The sequence below is a fragment of the Haemaphysalis longicornis genome, unplaced genomic scaffold, assembly GCF_048455015.1.
Source record: "Haemaphysalis longicornis isolate Haplotype H1 unplaced genomic scaffold, Haemaphysalis longicornis Haplotype H1 scaffold_9, whole genome shotgun sequence".
NCBI classification, from domain to species: Eukaryota; Metazoa; Arthropoda; class Arachnida; order Ixodida; family Ixodidae; genus Haemaphysalis; species Haemaphysalis longicornis.
The window spans coordinates 13197563-13213991 of record NW_027526460.1 but is presented as its reverse complement, the minus strand read 5'-3'; the positions used below and the strand labels follow the sequence as shown (position 1 = coordinate 13213991).

Here is a 16429-nt window from a genome sequence, read left to right as displayed (position 1 = left end):
GTGGGCCACACAGGCGGTGGTCATCGGACGGAGATTTGGAGGCGGAGTACGGATGACCGAGCTGTCCACGGAATAAGGGACGTCCGCGTACGAGAGGGGAGGGGTACTGAACGCTTGAGCTGAGGGGGGTGATTGAGCGGCCCCAAGAAACTACTCTCCGTACTACTTTCGCCCCCTGATCAGGTAGGCGTGAAGTGGGAACGCCCTTTGAACAAGGCGGGGGCAGAGAGACGACATGCGCTTCTCCTGCGGTGCCACAGCTGGTTATATATGCTCTGTGTATACACTTCCGCAGCGTTGCTGTCTGTGATTTACACCGAGGCCGCATAACTCTAGCCGCTGTCTCCCGAGACTGCGAGTATACTCCGAACAAGCGTTCGCCTCTGTTATACGGATGGCTGATGGTAACGTGTGTGCGTAGTCCCGTGATGTCATCGGAACCATCGAACACCACCGGCGTGCTGCGCTCGGTGCACCCCAGAATGACCGGTGAGTGTTAACCAACCCAACCCAGTTGAACGACCTGTCATCCATAGCAAACCAAAGTTTTTCTGTACACGCGTCCCACCCACCGTTGTCACGAAAAAAACAAAAAACTATACTGCCCATTCTCATTCTTTCGCTCCCACTGGATGGAGTGAACGTTTGTAGGTATAGGTATACCTCTTTCCACCCTGGCCTTTTCACTCCGCAGGCAACCAGGCTCATATCCCGCAGCAAATATGCTCACATTTTTTTTTTACCCTAGAATGTGATGCATGCGCCTGGCTCGAGCTAGACATTTGTCCGTACTTTAGAGTCTCTCCACTCAACATTTTTTACCCTGTGTAGACCCTCAGCGGTAGCGCACGCCACGACAGAGTACTTGACAATTTGCGACGGTGCATTGCTCTAATTTTTTATATGTCCCACATTCGGCTAGTGTGAGCTTTCTTGAGGAGAAGTGTTTTATCGTAGTAATAACATTCCGTGTTCTGACTGATTCCCTACGGAGAGGAATTAACCGTGAATTTTTTTATTCGTGTTTCACCCTCTCCACTTCAGTCAGCTGAATGTACTTAGCTGGCACGCTCTTTCTTAAGGTGACCCTTAACCTTCTTGTACTTGCAATTTGTACGAAGCTTTCCCCAGGTCGGGTCAGTATAGGGCATTTTGGTGGCAATTTTCGGTGCAGTACATTTCGATACGGACATTTCGGTGCACGGATATTACAGTGGGCGGACTTTTAGGGGCGCAAACTTTTCTGTGAACGAGTTGGTGCGCTTGATTATTTGAAACTATCGCTATATTTTGATTTTTGCGGATCGTAGTTTGTGGATGGGTGCACTGGTTGATTTCTGTGGAAAACTGTTCAGTTTTTTTTTTCTATGAAAGACATGTTTGGAGAGTTTACATTGGTGCATTTTTTTTTTACATAGCATATAAATCATATTCGCCTGGGCGCGTTGATTGATTTTCAAATGTCGGAGAAGAACTACATGGGACAAATAGTTGCAATTTTCAAAAAAAAAAAAAAAAATGGTGGCCGCTAGCTAGAGATTGGCAGTGACTTGTCATAGTAATAGCTGCGCTGGAAATCGGGTTGAGACTCTGGAAGGTCGAACGAGTGTAGTAGTGTTGTTCTTTTTTATGCAAGAGCATGAACTCAGGCTGAAACCACATGTAGACTTATTGGTTGCAGTATCAGAACTTCGCCTTGATTAATGCATCTGCAGCGGATCTCCGCAGCATAAACCTTCCCCTGTTGTGGTCCCACGCTTACTAGTCGTCCGTGAAAGAAGCTTTACAAACTTTTCGCTACGTTAGGGATGCGATATATAAAGTAAGAGTCAATTATGGTTGGTCAAGATCCATAGCTTAAGAAGAAAACGAGAACACAAATAGTCTGAACTGAAACCCAGAGATTTATTGCCCGGCGACTTCTAATTCTTTCCGTCATGGGATCCCTTTTCTGTTTGTATAGTGGTACAATTGTGCTTTTCTTCAGAATATGTCTGTGCCCCGTGCAGAATATGTCTGTGCCCCGTGTCCTTCACTCGCGTTTGCGATTAGGTGTGGCTCTTACCTTGTTAAAAAAAAAACGTTGTCAAAACTATCTTAAACGCCGTTCCAAAGTGCAGTTATATATTTTCCCGCTTTTCATTCTTCGTCATATATTTGCAGCGTTCGTGTATTGCCTCGCTTCCTTCATTCCCGCTCGAAGGACCTCCGGTGATTGCTCTTCCTTCACCATCCAGATTTCTCGGCATTTCATCCAGCTGCTGTTCAGAAAGCAGTTCATATGAGCAGGTGCAGGGATGAAGAAGATATAGCCACGTCTAAAAATGTAACTAAAGGAAAAAAAGATTTCGAAAAAGAAACTATAGCTTTGACTCTTCAAATATGCTCTTCGAACCTATAAAAATATTCTTAGAGCGATCCACCTAAAATGCTGACCACCTATCATTCAGTCATTCTCAGTGCAGTTGATTTAACGGCGGCACTTCGAATTTGTCGCGATGGAATAATGTCAACCCCATTTATCCTATTCGCGTTCGCACCACTGCGGGAAATACTGTACTTGCGTCATAGTCCTCCCGACTATCGCACCTGCTACTTAGTTTCTTGCACATAAAGAATATAACATTCATCTTGTTCATCTGGCCTGCGACCTTTCTTTTTTGTCCTCGTATGCTTCTAATGTTAATTGAGGCGTTGGCTTCATCAGTAGCACCGTTGTCGCGTTTCCATCCCGAGCCTCCCTTGATGCAGCAACATTCGCATACTTCTCATCACCCGCGGTTAACTGTGGGGGCTGCGCGTTGCTCGCAGCGGGGAGCTTTTTAACCTGGTCCCTGACACTGGAAGGGCCATTCATCGTAGTCTTGGAAGAAGGCCGGGCATCAGTCCGGCTCCTTTACCCCTTCACCCCGGGAAGCGACGCAGGCCAAGTTAATAGCCGCTCCTGTCGATCTACGTCATCAATTTATGGCGATGAAAAATAGGTCATACGTGCCAGCACTGCAGGGCCTGTGCACACACCTGGCTACGTCGGCACGCGTGTGTGCGCATGCGTAGATGAGGGCTGAGGTGCAATGGAGCGCTGTGGCATAGCAGCACGCGACAACTTTCGCGGTTGCGTCTCCTTCCGCGAAAGCGAAGGGAGAGAGCTCCGGCCAAGGTGCGTGTCCGACAACGCGAAGAGCGTCCGCAAACAACAAACCCGTTTGCGTGCCCTCATGCGTGCAAACGTGCGCGAACTATGAAGATGCCTCTTGTCTCCACTTGGCACCGTCGGCGTCCGTCAGGAAAGTCCACGCCTCGGGGACTTTAAAGGCAGCGCGTGCCGACGCGCGCGTGCTTCGGGTGGACGCCGATTACGTAAGGCTCGCTGAAAACATGTCGAAAACGTGTCAGCGCATGACGGTGCACGCTATTGGCAACGTTGAAAACGTGCTTGCCACAAGCTTCAACACGCTGGGTGTAATATTTTTGTCGTGCCGTGGACGTATTCAACAAAACGGTCTTCAAACCACCTACCTTAGTAGCCTTAGTAACCTACCTTAGTAACCTACCTTCAGCGTTAGACGGAAAAATTCAATTTGCTTTCGGGAGACCCGTAGATAGCCTTTTATAGTCATTGAGAGTGTCGGGCAGTATCTTTGCGCTTTATTACGGAAGTGACGCCTGGGGTCGTATTTTCGACTCGAAACGGGTTTGGGACAGAGAATCTGTTTTAAATTAAGATTTGTTTGTAAAAAGCGTTCGAGAAATTTCCAACATGTACTGTTCTCGTTTAATAAAAAAATCGGTAGCGTTTTTAAAGCTCGGCGAAAAAGGTTGAAGACTGTTAATTTAAAAATAAACTTAAATGCGCTACAACGGGCATTATACACAATATTAAAACGTGTGCAAACAACGAAGAAAAATATATGATATACAGGTCAATGCATGTGCAGCATATAACCAACCCCACAAAGTAATAACACTCTATGCAAGGCTATATACAAATAATTTAAAACGCCTTTGAACAAGAAAACCTTGCGCTGAAACAAAGGAAATAAGAAAAACGCAGAAAAATGCTAAATAAAAAGAAAACGAAACCCGCTATGCACGTCGGTTAAAAAGCGTCGACCCGAGAGGATTAAGCGATGCGGCGTTATCACGAGAAATGCAACAAAGAGACGAGGCTAGGTTAGCAAAATGCTGTATCAGAAGATCGTTTCGCAAGCGGATTCATTGGAGGCAATGCGGATTTGTAGAACGATTTTTTTTAACCTTGGATGCGCGAGAAACCAAAGCGATCATGTAACCCTTGTGATATGCAGAATGAGCGCTCAAGGAGTGAAGAAACTAGCTCAGGGCTGTTGTACTTACGGAACACCGTAAAGAGACGTTGCAGCGAGTTTCTGTTGATTGAAGCGAAAGATCACGCTAAAGGCTGAGGACCGGTTATAATTATAAGAAATGACCCGCCGTGGCGGCTCAGTGGCTAAGGCGTTGCGCTGCTGAGCACGAGGTCGCGGGTTCGAATCCCGGTCGCGGCGGCGGCTTTTCTGATGGAGGCGAAAAGCAAAAACGCCCGTGTGTACGAGATTTCGGCGCACGTTAAAGATCCCTAGGTGGTCGAAATTAATCCGGAGACCTCCACTACGGCGCGCCTCATCGCCTTCGTTGCGTCGGCTCGTTAAACCCAACAATCAATCAGTTATAAGAAATGAATCAGGTAGCTTCTCGTTGCATTGATTAAAGCGTGCTGATTAAATATTTAGCGTGAGGAGATCGTATATTGGTAAGAGAGTGTCCCCGATTTGCGGGCGGACAAACTCGTCGTAAACCTGTGTGCAGACGTTAAATGGAGATTTAAGTAACCGCATTAGCATCCTAGTCATTTAAGCTCCATGCAGTAACGTGGCAGTACCAGGAAAAGCTTAGTGTGGTGTGGATGTCTGGATATTACGACGTTGAAGCGTGTCAGATCTCATAGCTCGTATGGTAACAAATAAGATCGGTTTCACGATACGATTGAAACAAATTAAACTATATTTAGTTGTTTTCGGAGTCATTCGCAATGTGTTGTTACAGCGGTTTAGAATTAATGCAACATCATCTCGCAGCGCCTGCTGGTCAACGGGGTTAGGTATTGGGTGGTAGATGATGCAATATATTTGCATACAAATTAATATTCCATCAGCGAATTCTTAAATACAGATGATAAAAATTAAGGTTGTACTGTTTTACCTCGTAGCATTCCAGAAGTCTCGTAGGAGATAAAAGAAGCAATTTTAACAGCCGTAAAGTGTCTACGGAGCGAAAGAAATTTTCCTAAGCGTTATATAACTTGCGATTATAATCGGGAGCAGATACTTTTGAAGGCAGTCGGTAGTGGCCTCGGTAGTCAAAAGCTTTAAAACAAAAGCTCTGGATTGATTTATCTGAAAGAATTGGTCAGAACACATGATGTGACGGCTATATGATAAAATTCTCGTCCTTTTCAGCGAGGTTTTTAACAGGATGGAAAGTTGGGCGAGTTGGTGTTGATTCATCTTGAAAACAGGCGCGGAAGGACGTTGACTAAGAAAAGGTATACACAGGACGACGCGCTTTCTGTGCGTCGTCCTGTGTATACCTTTTCTTAGTCAACGTCCTTCCGTGCCTGTTTTCATGAGGTTTTTAAGACACGGCAGCACCTTGTCTCATCTTACTTTTTGTTTCGTCTACAGCATCGTATTCCACGTTTGTAATGTATTAAGCAACCGGCACCAAATCACTTTTATTTTAATTCTTGAGGAACTTGTATGCCTCTGAAATGAATTTATAACAGTATAACATTGTATTCACACACAAAAGCAAAAAAAAAAGTCATTGGTACGAATACGCTCCCTGTTGTCTGAGGAACAATTTTGTTTCTGATTAAGTTTATATAAGCACCGAAATTTATTTTAAAACGCCCAGAAACTGGAGGTTTCTAAGCGAAAAAAATATAATACCTCAACATGCCTAAGAAATATTGGAAGACAGTGAAAAAATGTTTCAAGTGAATTTCAAGATTGTTCATGCTCTTAGGACCTGAAAAATTAAATGAATTCTTGAAAACTGTCTTTTCGAGAATTTCTACTGGCACGTGTTTTAAGCGGAACAGCCTTAACAGCTTTGGAGAAGTGCGGCGCATTGCAGGAGCACCCAGAAGTGCAACTTATGATGCTTGTGCAACTTACGGATATTATGCGATCGTTCCTTGTACTGTGTCTACGCTGCAAAAGCAATGCATAAGACGTTTATTATTTCGTCGATTGAACAGAACGCCCAGTTTCGGAACATTTCGCAGGTGCTAAATATTGCGAGATAAATGGCGCCAGCAGCAAAAAAATGACCAAGGAAACCCATTTTATTCCGCCCTTGTTTTGCTTCATTCAATGGTTCTGTTGAGCAAGAAGCTCGCAAAATTTGTCCTCTTATCGCAGCGATATTTTAATGAAATTTTTCACGGCACCAATTTTTTGCGAATTAAAAGTAGTTAGGGCAACACGCGGAATTGAGGTTGGGAGTTAATTTATTCATATATTCCCTTTCGCTTAAAACGGATCTTTATACGTCGAGAGAAACATTTCTCTGTCTACTTTTTCCTATAGTGCCATAACACACGAGTTCGAGCTAGGCGAAAAGAGCGAGAGGGGAAAATTAAGAAGTGCGGGGCATACATTCAGAGACATCACGAGGTCGTTTGGCGTCTCATCGACTTTCCAGTTCAGAATATATGTACTGAGCAGTTCATGGGTAGTCCACGATTTCTCTCGAACAGTAATTGTACCATGGGAACACAAGTAAAAGAAATACTACAAAGCTGCTCTGCAGCAGCTCTGGGCGGTTCAAAATTGCGAAATTGAGGGAGCCCAGTGTCACCTATTCGTGAACCTTTTCTCAGCCTCGCAGCAGGCAGCTTCGCGTCACGTCAGCTGCCTACAATGTTCTCGAGGTCCTCGTGTTCAGTCACGACTTACCTTGTTTGCACACTCCACAAACGCTCCCCAGTGTTGCTTTCACTGAAAACGTACGTCTACACGTTCGCCGTTTGCGTGACTGGGTATTAAAACTTGAAAACAAAACTGGAAAACTCATTGACTAGTACAATAACAGCGCAAGGACGCTGGAAGGCATAGACGATAACGTTGTCGTTTTGCGCCCATCATCGTCTTTGCGCTGTTTTCATAATATAATGTTGTGACACCAACTCGGCAAGCTTCGAACGGTCGCGATAAACCTCTCTTTCCCGCCGTTGCGTAAACGCTGGCCAGGCGGCGTACATAGCGCTTGGTCTGCAGGACTTTCACAGTCCTCATGTACGCGCGTCGGTTCGTGTGTATGCTTATGCGGGTTGCAGGGAGGAACGAATGCAATTTGCGCTTTGTAGCCACGTGGTCCTTTTTCTATTGAATGTTGCGAGACAAGTTTATGTGAACCTCGCATGCACAACATCTCATTCAGGCCGCCATGCGCAAATCCCCGCGTTCCGCCTTCTTCAGGGCGTTGCCACATCGCTGGCAAGGGTCATCAGAAGCCAGAAAGTAGCACGCGGGACAGAGCGGGCCACAGAGCACACGTAACGACAGCACGAGGCTGCGCCTTTCACCGAATGAATGGAGGGATGAAAACATCGCTCGTTTCGGTGCGGAAACGTGGCGCATGCATGCACGGCGCAGTTATGAGGGGGTCACGAGGGGAGGGCTCTGAACGGCCCACGAGGAAATCAGCGGCGCTTGGAAGTTAGGCAATGTTGGCCGGAAAAGGGGTCTAAAACAATAAACGGTTAAGGAAACACCGGCGATACGAGGGAGACGTGAATCGGTGAAGCACTGGCATTCCAAGGTTTGTAACTGTTTTATTCTGTTTCTTCGCTGTCGAGCGCGGGGTATTTTAAGTTGCACACATTCGAAGAAAAGCGAGACAGCGCTTCCTGGAAGCCCCGTGCGTCGTCGTTCGACGGGTTCCCCCGGAGCGTTGTATATGCCTAACACGTCTAAGAAAGCTCCTTGGTTCATGGAGTCTCGAGCGGTATTGCCACGCGAGGCTGAATGTCTTGATGAGAAAAAAAAAAGCTTGGAAAAAGCAGAAAAAAGAAACACACATAGAAATAGATGCTAAAAAGTCAGGGTCAGTACTGCCTGAGAAGCAATTGATAAGATCAGAGGGCATTAAGACAAGCAATCGGTGGGAACCTTATCAATGCGAGGCTCGTCGTGGGATATGGAAAGAACCTTTCTATACTTAGCCATTCCTTTTAAGATGAACTGGGTGCAGAACAGAGGTGTTTTAACTGAAAGAATTGCTAGAGTATCCGTAAAAAAATAGCATTTATATGTTGCTTCTTCGTGAGTGCGCGCACTTTGCCTCTCGTGAGGAGCGATATTGGAATCTTCGTTTCGCTCCTTACGTGGCGGATAACCCGGCGCTGTTTTTCGTCACAATCGGGATCACATTTGGAGGAGAGGAATATGCTGGCGCTGACGACGACGATGGTTGATGACGTGCGCACGTACATCACGACCCATAGCCATAGTCCTCAAGAGCGTCAGCGGTTTTTTTTTTCAACGATAATGTTGATAATGATGCGATTTAACCAGTCGCGCTCACTATGTACAGTCGCACTCACTATAATCTGCAACACTTATTTGTAATAACAGAACCTTCGATTGGTACCTCGAACTCAAAATTGAGTACAGTTCAGGTGCATGATGTCTTAAGACTTTTATCGCAGGAGTCATTGTTTTAACAATATTATCTCTTGAATGCTTATGGGTGTTCCAGATCATACTGAGCGCTACTGTACGAGCGTACAAATTTTGTTTAGGTTAGGCGTACGTGATATTTTGCGGTAAAACTTGTACGCAGAACTGTGAGGATTTTCGGGAACGGGAAACTCGGATGGCAGCGGCTCTACGCGTGCCTAAATAGCACGCCAGTTTGTCGCAGTTATGTACAAGGTTATGCCGGTGGGGCTATTGAATGTTCTGTATGTAGTTTTCGTCTTAAGGACGAAGCAGCTGATGAATATTCCACTCTGGCGCAACAGGCCGACCAAGCGAACAGGAACAACCCGCTACATGGAAGTCCAGACACATGGTCACTAATAGTGCTAGAACGGTCATGCTGGCCTAATGTGTCTTGTAAAATACTAACGAACTGATCGAGGCTATATTGCAAGCGGCAAGGACAACCGGTAAGTGTCTACGCCTGCCGCGTAACGTTCACGCCAGTTTTATTTCTTTATTCTTACCTCAGAAGCACCGCTCGTTGGGTCTGTTTAAAGGAAGTTCTGTGGTTGGTTCGTTCAACATTTCCAGTTCAGAAATTAAAATATCAGTCGCTATCACTCTGACAACTCGGCACACGGAACAAGCGAGTTGCCGAGCCTGACGCAATCTTCGCGGTGCGTCGTTTTTTTTTTTTTTTTTAGTGTCCTTGTTGGTACCACTCCCTATTAGCGCGCGTTTTTTCGCTCTGTGTTTCATTCCACTTAAAATGCAGGAATGTTACCTTGTAGCAAAAAGCGAGCAAAGAACGGAGGGAGACAGGAACTAGATAACTTCAGCGGACGAAGAGGTCGGTGAAGGGCCGTAATCGCGAAGGAAACCTAAATGCTCTGAGAACTGTCCATTTTACGGCTCTCTGAAAGCCGTTGCCACATACATTAAACGATACTCCTTGTATTACCCTCTCCTCCAACCTGACCCTTTAAAATTTGGAACATCAATCTGCCCTGTACATCTATATACGCCATTTTTTTCATGTTTCTTTCTACTCTTCCCCCTCCCCACCCATTTATTTGACCTCATTTAGAATTCGTAAAACAACGGTTTCTTGGGTAGTTCGCTTTCCTTTTACTTTTTTTCTTTCGGCTTTCTCTTGCGGTACACACTAAAATTTCTACACCCTTTTTGGACAAAAAAGGTGTAGCAAAAGTGTAAAAAAAGTTGTTGGGAGGTCATTACACCCCTTTTCTTGAATCTCAACACTCTTTTTCATGGATCTACACCCTTCTTGTGAGGAAAGAAGGGTGTTGACCAACTTCAACACCCTTGGTTTTTGGTAGGGTGCTGAAAGGGTGTCGAAAAGGTGTTCAGCTGTTGATTGATTAAGGCCATGCGTGTGCCTACAACTGTACTGCTATGTACGAGACCGCTAAGAAGAGAGCGGGGTGTGTCAGGGAACAGGGAAACGAGTAAAACTCACTGCAGGAAAGCCAACTTACGCAATGCGTTTCACGAAACGGGGATGACGATAACCGTAGGCACATCAAGCGCCTCAATGAAAGAAAAACGTTCACCGTGGTCGGAATGAAACCTGTGTCCCTCGCGTTATCTGGGTCCCTCGCGTCTACCCGATTGTGCCATTCCGGCAGGGTGGAGGCAGCTTGGATTTTGGACTTTGACTTTCACTCAAGTTGCTTGGGAGAAAGCTTCGAGTTGTCACCGTCTTCAATTCTTAAGAAAGGGGTTTTGATTTATTAATTCATTGTTGTCATGAGGCTCTTCCGGTTAAATAATGGACAGAAAGACGGTAGGCGCTATGCCGCTGGCGCAAAAAGACGAGAATGAGAACGCTCGGCTCCGGGCTCGTACTGCTGCTTGCAATTATACGCTTCCGAGTTTATTACGGCTTGTATATGCGTGTAAATAAACGTATACCTGTCACGTGACGATAGATTCGGGAAATAATTTTAGAAGCAAGCACAACCTACTTCCGTCACGTTGCCTTTAGCGTGGCCTCGATTCCAGACCGTGGCGACTGCATTTATAAACTGCAAAACAGTATACAAATGCATGAAGGTTTCATTCCTTGTTGGAATAACTCCAAGAGGTCTACACTGACTTGTAGGGGCCATGCCAAAGGCCTTACACCCTGTGTGAGTCTTCGGTGCATCAAAAAGCCAAAACTTTTTATCTTTTCCGACTAGTGCCATATCTAAGCTAATTCATGCCGTACTCCTGGCGCACTGTTGCGAGAGCAGAGCTGCTCTGCTTTGCACAAGACTGGAGTCGCATTCCCCAGCGTTGCCCAGAGTAAAGCACGTAGATTGCATGTACTTCAGCCTGTGCTTCTTCAGTGGCACGTACTCATCAGAATTCAATAGAGCAAACGCGCCGCCACTGCCACGGCACGGTGGATTTTAATGGTTGGAGCAGAAACGCTAACGACTGCAAACAGAGACGTTTATGAATGACCAGGGGTTTCGTGATGCGTTGCTTCCTGATTTACGTCCATTACACTTGTGCGCACGGGACCTTTCGTTCGTTTCGTTTGCTCGATTCGCAGCACCAAGGGCGAAAAGAAGTGCGTTACTGCGTAGAGGCGCGACTTATCTAACATGTTTCTCGCAATAATTGCTGTTTTTAAAGGAGTGTGACGTATAAACCATACAATAGGGTACGCATTGTTATAAATTAGTGACGCGCTTTTCAAGAGCTAACGGCTTCTCGGCCGAAAAAAACTTCTCACCGTAAATTACGGTAAATTTTCGAGATTATACTTCAGCGAGTTCAATGGAGATAAATTGCTATGAATTTTGCTTTGCATAAACTTTTACCCGTATCACAGGGCATTGTGTATAGCGCTTGTGGTCCCAAAATTTCTGCGTTTTAAGTGAAATGAGGTGTTAAAACACTGAGCAAGAAAACGCACGCGAAAATGGAGGGGGCCAACAAGGAAATGAAGGCAACGGCGCACCGCGAAGATTGCGTGAGCGTAGATACATTGCCGCGAGGATATACTGCCGCGAAAAAACTTACTTTTCCTTCAAGACAGCTGCGTTGTCTTTGGATACATGACAATATGTTCGACAACTGGCTTGTTCCGTGGGCCGAGTTGTCAGAGTTATCCAGGCTTAGAGCCCGGATTGCTACTCGGCACTGGGGGAGGGGTGTTCAGGGGATGAAAGAGAGGGCTGGCGAAAAAGAGGGGATAGGAGCGGGGTCGCGCACACACTTCAGTCCCTCCTTTCATCCAAGCGTGTGTCCTTCATGAAAGCAGAAGGGCTTTTGCTGCCTTCTGCGAAGCTGATTGTAAATGCTCTTGGGTGCTTTATGTGTGCGTACAGGGTCTGCGGACCGGTGGCTGGTCGCTGACGACTGAAGAATACGCCGCCATGTAAATTCCTTCGCCAACATGCATGCTGCATGCACCCTGCACGTTGCTGCGGATGCGCTAACGCCAGCCACGCTCCAACATCTGTTTGCGTCGGTAGCCGGTGAAGCAACGAGTGTCGCTCGCGAAATCGCTCCTGTCATGGGGATCGACCTCCGCGAACTCAGACGAAATTGTACACTGCCCGTTGGTACACCCGAATAACTTTTGTTTTCGAGCCAACTACCATAACGTATTTTCAAACGAATAATCATCCATTTTCCCGACGCGTGGGACGGTTGTCTTACTCGTTCAACCTGTCAAGGACGTACAGAAGAGGACGGAAGGGTAAATTCCGAGTAACCGATGGGTTGCGGTGAAAATAGCATTTATTCTTTGACTGCCTGCGAAATAGCGAAATGCACGAGAGGTCGCCGTTTGGGGTTCAAGGCGGCGGTTACGTTACGGGTGGATGGCTATAATTAATTAGGATGAGATTGGAGAACGCTGGCAGCACGCCTGACCGGAATCTGAATAGAGATTGATTGCTAGAGGCCAGACAAGAATCCTGTCACGCACGCTCTAGGTGAAAAAAGACGAACTCTGGCGATTACCGGATCCGGCGGGTGTAGAATGCGGAATTGCTCACTGTACCCTGGCGGCAATTATCCGCCACGCTATACAAGATATATATACTGCCGAAGGCACAGCGTCGATTGACTGTATCCTCGAACGTCTTGGCTTTTGAAGTGTTTGCAGTGACTGAGAAGGGGGTAAGAAAAGTGTTTCCCATTCTCGATTTCTATATTAGGCAACAGAGCTAGCCTGGTCTACATGACATTTCTTCTTGTGCAGCAGATTTATACAGGATTGCTTGTACACTTGGAAGGCTGATTATAGTTTGAGCAATTACTCTTGATCAATAAAAATATTAGTTTTGCTTTTGAATTCAGTTTCCCCTAATCAACCTTTAACCGTTGTTTTGTTAGTGGTGCCTCATCGGACCCAAAATACTATACTATCGCAGCTCGGCAAGTACTTGTGTTCAATTTAAAAGTATGCAGGAAAGGAGCCTCCCCGCAATCGAACTGGGAATAGTGCTGAAACCTGAGCTCTCCATATGCGTAGGTAAATAAAGAGGCCCTAAAGATTATCAGAAGTGATTCGTCTATATATTTAATTGATAAAAGCATAACACCACTTACTTTTTGTTTTTGCGTATACACGCTTTCAAGTACTTGCAGGCCGCCAGTTCAGGCTACTCGTACGAGCGCACGGTGGCAGTTGCATTGCTGTAGTAATCGTGCATAATATCAGCGTTTTCTGGAAGTGTAGGCTGCAAAACATAATGCGCGCCCGACGGACTTTATCTTACATCATTTTGGCGTCTCGGCGCCCTTGGCGGCACACTTGCACTGTGCATAAATACGCCGCAATTTCTAATGGAGTCCCTATAGCGTGTTTAAAAGCCTTATCAAAATGGGGTCTCTCTCGTGGAAGCACTTATGCTAATTTGTGAATATTAACTCACAAGTGCAATGTTCTCCCAGCTGTGCGCACCCTGCTTTGGTGGCTTTATTTCGCCCACCGAAAATAATATTCCTATCTTTTACGTCGGACTCAAAAGAACGACATCAAAACAATACCCAGAATTAGGTCGGTTCTCAATAACTGGACGTCTGTTAGTTCTATTCTCTTTCGGGAACCCTGTCGCAGTGGCTCAGTGGTTAGGGCGTTGCGCTGCTGAATCCAAGGACGCAATTTAGATTCCGGTTGAGGTGGCCACTTTTTAGGTGAAGAAGAAAAACAAAAACGCCCATGTGTCGAAATTTCGGCCCACATTAAAGAAACCCAGGAGGTCAAAATTAATCCGGAGCCCTCCACTACGGCGCTCCTCATAGCCCAGTTTCGACGCGTTCGACCCGCGAAATCAGCTTCATTAATTCTTTTTCGCGAAATTCGGCCATACTTAGTGACGCCCTCAGGATATGATGTTACACGTACGATAACACAATTTTCTTGTTTAATTCGGCCACTTCTTAGCGTTCCGCAGGTGTAGAATTAACGAAGGTCGACGGCACATGCTTTCGGCCGAAGAAATGTCGCGAAAGAAAAACAAGACGCAGATGACTCGCTGTATGCTCACCTGTTCCTACGAACAACCCTTGCAGAGCCGGCGCTGCTCGACGAATGGTTCCCCCACCGGTGTCAGTTGAAACTCCTCCGATGGACCTTGGCACAGCTTCGCAGGCGACACGCTCGATAGCGGTGTCGTGTATGCAGCGCAGCAGTGCAACGCTGTCGTCCCGCTTTCCGAGATCCACGATCTTCGCTGTTACCCACTCGCAGAGAAGTGTCGTCTTCCGGTGTCGACCACGTTCCCGCTCGCTGCAAAGGCGGGCACGCACGGAGTAGTGTATACTCTTCCTAACGGGGCCGTCCACCACTTTGGGCGACAAGTCACCGCATCTCCGATCTCACGCACGCACGATGCCGAAGCCAGACGCGTCTTCCGACGGTACAGCCGCCAGCCACCTCTCTACTCGCGTCTCGCCTCACTTGCCGTGGAACTTTCGAGGGGAGGAAAACGAAAAGGATTGAATGAGAGGGGAGAGATGTTCGCGGCCGCCCTCCCTCTGTCCTTCTCAATCGCCGCCTGAAGGATGCGAGAGGAGGACTGAATGCTAAATGCGCGCTGCGAAGGATACTCGCCGAGGGGAAGTGAGAGGACGGAACGAGGCAGAGGGGCAAAAGAGCACAACGCAGAGAAAACCCGAGACCGTGTGTTTTATTTGTCTGTCGCCTGCCCTCGATACGTCATTTACCGTTTTCCATGCGCTCGCGCGGTTCCGACGATCTAATCCAGTCGGCAGGTAGTCGACCGAGCGGTTTCCTCTTTATCAATTTAATCCCATCTAGTCTGTGCGGCTGGGAGACGTAACCGCACTACGTATTATAGCCTTGGATGTGTCGTGAATTGCGCTGGGACGCGTTGCCGATGGTAACGACCTGTGTGCGCGGTTAAAAGGAATAAACGCTGGTGCGAGGAGAGTAGTTGTTCGGAAAGAGGAGGCGTCATGACCGGACGCCAAATTATCAAACATGACAAAATTCACACTTCTGGGATTTCGCTCAGTCCTGCCGCGTTGCTGGATGAGAAGCGCTAAAAGACGTGCCCTCCTCGGCTCCGGTTTTTTCGGTACAGTACGTTTCGATATAGGGTGTGTCGGTGCTCTTTTCATTACACGGCCCTTTCGTACATGGTCGTTTCAGTGCCTAGAGAGATTCAGGCATGCGAATGATTGGTGGTGGTGGTGGTGGTGGTGGTGGTGGACGGCCAGCCAGCTCCAAGGCACCTTGGAATAAGGAGGCCTCTCACTGGGTGGGGGACCTAAGAACATCCTCCAGCTCACCAGTACAATAAATGTTTGTCTCTCTCTCTCTCTCTTCCTGTCCGCAGTTGAAAATGCCCTCTTAGGGGGATTGGCCAAGATTGGCAAAAAGAAACTCCAGAGTTCACCGTAATCATGTGTGTGTATGTGCGTGCGTGCGTGTGTGTGTGCGCGCGCGTGTGTGTGTGTGTGTGTGTGTGTGAGAGAGAGAGAGAGAGAGAGAGAGAGAGAGAGAGAGAGAGAGAGAGAGAGAGAGAGAGAGAGAGAGAGAGAGAGAGAGAGAGAGAGAGAGAGAGAGAGAGAGAGAGCTTTTTAATGCGGGCTGGGGAGGTCAGCTCTGCTAGCGGCAGTGCTTGCTACGCCAGATGGGGACAATTCCCGTAATCGTGGCAACAATTGCTCGGAACGAGAAAGGCACGTCATAGCGTACGCCCCTCCAAGGTGATGTCCAATGATTATCACTTCAACAAAAAAAAAATGAAGGAAACTCGCACTTAAAGAAACAATGATGGAGGAGGAGCAAAGGAGCAAATCGGCTGCAATCGTGGATTTAAACCGTCGTGACGGTCGCGAAGGATGCGTACAGCTTCGCTAACATCAAGCCTTACGCGTTTGTGTGAGCTTCCTTGCAATTTTTCTTAAATTTTGCGGAGAACATTTTTGTAGAAAAAGGTAAAAGCTTTTTGTTTTTCTGTGCGTATGTGGGAGAGGTCCTCCGCCGAGTGGTCGTCGCCTCAGAATTGTTGGAATACGCACATGGCGCCATTAGTTGATTCTCGGGGATTTTCAAAACTAGGGAAACAATTTTTCTGCCGGTGGTCTTTCGGTGCGTTCGCGGGGCTTCTGGTCTCGGTGTCCTCGCAAGGTAGGAGGGTTCCGATAACCGAACGTGCGCGCGGCCACGAAGGAATCGCGCTCACTATAGCTTCCTGCCCGAA

General features: G+C 47.0%; 1 protein-coding gene across 1 annotated transcript in view; it reads right to left on the bottom strand.

The window, feature by feature from the left end:
• Positions 1 to 14729, bottom strand: part of LOC144152118 (solute carrier organic anion transporter family member 74D-like) — a 56856-nt gene extending 42127 nt beyond the window's left edge. The window contains exon 1 of the mRNA XM_077683330.1: positions 14246 to 14729. The gene's annotated coding sequence lies outside the window, so the exon portion shown is untranslated. The remainder of the gene's footprint in view (positions 1 to 14245) is intronic.
• Positions 14730 to 16429: the final 1700 nt, after the last annotated feature.